Source organism: Durio zibethinus, chromosome 7 (assembly GCF_047325235.1).
Source record: "Durio zibethinus cultivar Kanyao isolate XHJ-2024 chromosome 7, ASM4732523v1, whole genome shotgun sequence".
Classification (NCBI taxonomy): Eukaryota; Viridiplantae; Streptophyta; class Magnoliopsida; order Malvales; family Malvaceae; genus Durio; species Durio zibethinus.
The window spans coordinates 17505494-17511493 of NC_143168.1; positions in this window are offsets into that span (position 1 = coordinate 17505494).

Here is a 6000-nt window from a genome sequence, read left to right on the forward strand (position 1 = left end):
TCCCTTAAAAACAATATATTTTTTTTTAATGTTCAACACTTCTCAACTTAAATCATTTTTAACAATGATTTATATCCACAACAAATTTCTATGCATAGTACAAAAGTTGCTTCTTACAAACTTCACTTTAACCGTCAACTAGTACTTTCCTATTTGAGTTGAACTATTCTCTTTCCAACTAAGCAATTTCTAAGATCAAATGAAACCTCATCCTAAGCATTTTTTTAATAAAAGTTCAAGTGAGGTACACTATCTCATTTTAAAATTTAAATTCGAAAAGAATTCTAATTAATTACCTACCAAAATCCAATAATAACCTCACATATATACATAATCTTATATATATTATATTTTTTTATATTGATGAGTGAAATTAATTAAAGGAGCAAAGAAAATATTAAAGGTATTCTATTTTTAAAAGAGAAGCCATATATCTATATCTTTAAATCACTTATTAAGAATTATTACTATCAACCCTAATTTTGTTTTTTTAGATGTGTTGCCTGATTTGCACGATTACGAAATTAAATATTATTATGATCACTATCAACCTATTTTTTTATACATATTACTGCTTGATTTGTACTGTTGGGATTATTTATTTATAGCTTTTTTATTAAACAGGAAGCAAAACTCTTATTAGAATCCTAACAATCTTAGTATTTATTATTAATCTTAATAACCAACGATTGAAGATTATGCATCTTCATTGATTACCATCAATCCTATTTCATGGAAATTTCATTTCTTCATTATTGCGGATAGCTTTCACAATCTGTGTAATCCTTTCTAATTTCTTTCCTATATCTTTTGATTTACCAACAAAATAAAGAATCAGTAAAAAGAAAAAAAAAACTTAATAATTAAAAATCAAGCCAAGTATTCTAGTAACTTTGTTGCTTAACTTAAGCTCTCGAAGGCTTAAGGTAAGCAGAGTTGGGCAACTTTTTCAGGTTAGGACATTTTGTGTGGCAGTTGGTGCTTTGGTTGTAGGTATATTTGGCATGAACTATAATTTAGGAGTTTAGGTGAATTGGAGAGCAAAGATGAACAAATTAGGCGACTTTATAAGGCTCATATAATGATGCTTCCAAAAGGCATGATGTGTTTTGATGATTGTTAAATTCTCTCAACCTTGTTGCTTAGGTTTTTAAGCTAATCGTTGAAATTTCACTTTGCCTTATGTCAATTGAGAATAGAAGAAAAACAAAACCCACATCCTTCTCTATTCAATCATGATGCGAATTCTCTATTTTCATGGTTGTTCCAAATCCTCAAATACAATATTGATTGATGCCAATTTTTTCACCCCACACATAATTACACTTACTAGTTGGACCTTCAACTAAAAGTATTAGGTGCTGAAATCCACTTTTCAAAGTACGTCTTGATACTAATGACTTGAGATGAGACACGTCTCTTTCTTCTCAATCATTTGACAAAAGAGATTATTGAACTTTCTGAGTTGCCTCCCTTGGAATGGGTGCATTCAATGTTCTTTACTTCTCCACCTTCCCCAAATTGTTTGGTTTTGGGAATTAAAAGATGGTTTTATTTAGTCTCCATTTTTATCCATAAAGTAGGAAAGGTAATGAAAAATACATAATTTTTTGTGTGATGTAAAGTTTTGGTTATCTGTTTTCAATCCAATTTTGTATAAAAGATTATGCTATTGTTTGGATGTCAAGGGAAACCTGGGAGTATTTGATCTAAAAGACATACAAAATAGTTGGGATACCTATAAAATGATCACTTATTGATCATGCCGTATCAATTCAATTGTTTAAGCATCTCTAATGGAAAACAAATAAGAATTGTTAACTGTTTCATTACAAATGATGATCAAAAGATTCACGTTTTAAAGTTAAACCTAACAAGTAAGATATAGGAACCAGTATGAAGTAGGAGAAAGAACATGTTGTTCATTAGTAAAGATGCATCCTTTTCAAAATGACAATCGTGATAGGAGAGGAACCAATAATAACATTTATGGTCTAAACTTTTGGGACAAAAATGACTCATTTTGCTTCTATTCACTCATAACCGGAAAGTATCATTCTTTTTTTGATAATCTTTTATGTCAAGATTCATATAATATGAAATTCCTTTAACAAAGCTCTTGGTTTATATCAATGTAAGATTATTTCACCTCCATGTTTAGTAGTTGTTTCGAATCTTTCGAAGGTTTAAATAAACTTTTCTATACCATATAGTTGTCTTAATCTTTATAATTTATTATCAAACTTAATTCAATTATTGTCTTGGTTATTTAATACTGTGTGTTGATTAATTGTTAAATTAATATGCTTCTTCATATATTGAGTGCTAAACAATAAGCATGACATGAAGATGATGAATGAGATTTAATGTCAATGCACTTGAAAACGAATGCCTAATGAAATTTAGACCCAACCTTGTATCACTTTCTGTTAGAGTTGTCAAAACTGATCTAAACCTAAAAATCTCACTTTATTTGTTCGATTTGACAAAAAAAAAATCAACAATTCAAATCTGAAAATGAACTAAAATTGAAATTATTCGAAAATAATTTGAATCCAAATTAAGGTAAAATATTTAACAAAAAATAATAATACATTTATTTATTAGTTAATTTCAATGATAAAAAATCAACAATTTCCATTTATATGAAGCAGTACTATCAAATGATAAATTCTATTAAACATTATTGAGGAAAACACTAAATCAAGCTAAAAGAACTAACAAAATATCTTTTCATTTCTTGGAAGATCAAATTTATAAAGAGTCATCTGCCATAAACCCTTGAAGAAGGCACATGAGAAAAAAAGATGGTTCCTTCACTCCATATCAACATTGCACAATAAATAGGTCTTATTAGTTACAGAGATCCTTCTAGATATATAGTCCATAGTGGTTAGGAACCTATTTAAAACAGCCACCCAAGCGATGATGCCTATGAACATGAAAAAAGAACCAAACAAGCCTCTGTCAGTTAACTTTGGCTTGTTTGTTCCTCAAGATTAGCCATGTTGGTCCAGTGTGAAATTCAATGAACCTTTGGCCTAAGACAATCATTTTTGTAAAAGCTTTCTCCAACTCCAACTATTGTTTTGGAAAACTTTCACATTCTAGAATATTTTCACCTTAAGCATAAAAGTGGAAATCCATTCAACTCATAAGGAATCGGATTTTGTAAGGAAAAAATATATATTATTCAGGATACATGCTTGATTCTACTCCCTAAGATTTTTCAAACCAAGACCACCCTCCTGCTAAGAGAGACAAATGAAATCCCAACTAATTTGAGGCATTTTCAAAAGAAAGCAGAACAAATTTGAGACCCTTTTTTATCACTTATTGGGGAAGAATGAATTCACTACACTACAGGTTTTGCATACCAAAGACAATTGATTGGATAAGTTGAAGCCTCTCGGCATAGGATAGCTGCTTGGAGGTTCAATTGTTCATACTCGATGATTTTCTCAACTATAAGAGAATAATATTTATCATTGAGTGTTTTTATGATGAGGGGGACTCCTAAATTTCTCATAGGCAAGGTGCCAAGTTTGATCTTAGTTTTGCTTTGTATCTGTACATAAACACCTATAAAAAAATCTAGTTTTAATTTTAGTATTAATCCTTAACTAAAATAAGTCATTCTAATATATAGTTGAAATAGCTTTTTCTAATTCAAAAACCTCAATCTGGTAATTTTGTTATGAGTAGTTTTACTATTAAAAAATTGGCAACAAAGTTTACAATAAGTAAAAGCAAGATCCAAAAACTAAGAACAAATATTCATATTTTTTTTGCTCCTGGATTAGTCGTAAACAAAATATTGGCATCGAATATGGAAAAAGGATTAAGGAATGTAAATTGTTATAGTAATAATAAGAGACAAATAGTAAAAAGTAAAAGAATATACCAATCTGTTGTATAATGTGAGAATACCAGTAAAAGAATATTATAAGAAACTTGATATCCATAACATATTGGCAAATCCATTCACCTTGAAGAATAACTTTTTGGTAATATTTAAATAGAGGAATCTTAAGCTGATTAATTTTACAAGTAAAAGTATACATGTTTGTAGTTTGCAATGCCATGCATGATGCACCTGTAATTCAATCATGAGAATTGAAGTTACAATATAAAATGCAACAGTCCAAATAGAACATTTGTAGGAAGTAGAATAACCTTTTGGGTTCAAGGGAAAGTGGTAGTCTCATACTTCAGTAGAACTATTCAACATACAACGATCAGAAGGCATCTCCACCATCACTCCATAAAGAAATTGTGCCATGATGAAGCAAAATAAAGTAGACAACTGAAGAGTTACAAAAGTAAAATAGGTACTTACATTCCATTGGATTTAACTTGGTAGGAAATGTGTTTTTAAGGATAGAATTATGGGCTTGAAGTGTGGATCTTCATGTAGGTCATCGAGTTCACGTTAAAATTTTAAATTTCAACTAGAAAATTCATCTAAATCTAGAAAAACCCAAAAAAGTTTTCAAATTCTTGAAAACTTGACAGAAATTCCAGAATAAAAAAACCAACAAAAAACCCCAGCAAAATCCTAAAAACTTAATAGAATACGAAATCAAACTTAAAAATTAAAACCCAAAAGCAAATCAAATCAAACTCAGAATGAAATAAAATCACAGAACAAAAAAAAAAACTCAAAATTTGCTTGAATGATTCTTTTTCAAAATTAAAAAGTTAGAAACCTAAGATCTTTGGAATTTTATTTTCTTTCTTACCCCTCTTTGTTTGTGGTTTTTATTTATTTATAGATATTGAATCTCTTTAATTTGGAAAATAAGTCAAATTGATTATGATTTTATTGCAATTTTATAATCTGTGATTTGATTTTGAATTTTCTCTTTTACAAGGTTTGCATGAATCAAGCCAAAATCACTCATTTTCTTATTTCTAATTTTTTTCCTTTTTTTTGACTTTTGACTTTTTTTTTAAAAAAAAAGTAAAATTAAAATAAATAAAATCCAATCAAATTAAAATTGAAAAATTTTTTATTGGGCCCAAAGCTTCCCAATTGAGCCCAATTTTACAATCAAAGCTCATTTTCGGTTCTGAAAAGATTTTGGATAAAATGAAGTGTCTACAATTGCTCATCATTGAATAATTTCCATGGAGTAAGAATTGCACAAAGATAAAATACATCCATTTTGTTCAGGTTAAAAAATTTTTTTAAAAAAATCTTGAAATCCAAAGATTTACAATTTGGAAATTCAATGGTTCATAAAATTTGGAAGATTCGCAAAGCTCCATAACAAGAATTGAAAGATTCAAAGACTCCAAGATTCAAAAAAAAATCGTAATGATTTCAAATTTTCAAAGGTTTAAGATTCATAAAGATTTTCAAATTCGCAAGAATTTCAAGTTTCACAAAGATTCTAAAAGTTTGTAAATGATTCAACGTTTTTAGAAAATCTAGATTCACAAAGATTTCAAGTTTCGTGAAGATTTCAGATTTGCAAGATTTCAAGTTTCGTGGAGATTCCAAATTTGTAAAGGTTTCAAATTTATAAAAATTTTTAGATTAGTAAGAATTTTCAAGTTTCATAAAGGTTCTAGATTTGCAAAAGTTTCAAATTTAGCAAGGGTTCCAAATTCGCAAATGTTCTAGATTTACAAAGATTCCAAGTTTTGCAGAAGTTCTAGTTTTGGAAATGTTTCATATTTGCAAGAATTTAGAATCACAAGAATAGAAAATTCACAAGGTTTTCATATTTGCAAGAATGGAAATTCATAAGAAATACCATTTCACAAGAATTTTCAAATTCACAAAAGTTTTAGATTCTCAAGAATTTTAAATTCGCAAGAATTTCAGTTTCATAAGAACTTCAGTTTCGTAAGAATTTAAGGCTCACAAGAATTTAAGGCTTGCAAGAATTTAAGTTTCATAAGAGTTACAAAAATTCTCAAAAGATTCAGGTTCACAAGAATTCATAAGAGTTTCAAATTAGCAAGAATTGATAGATTCGCAAAGATTTCAAA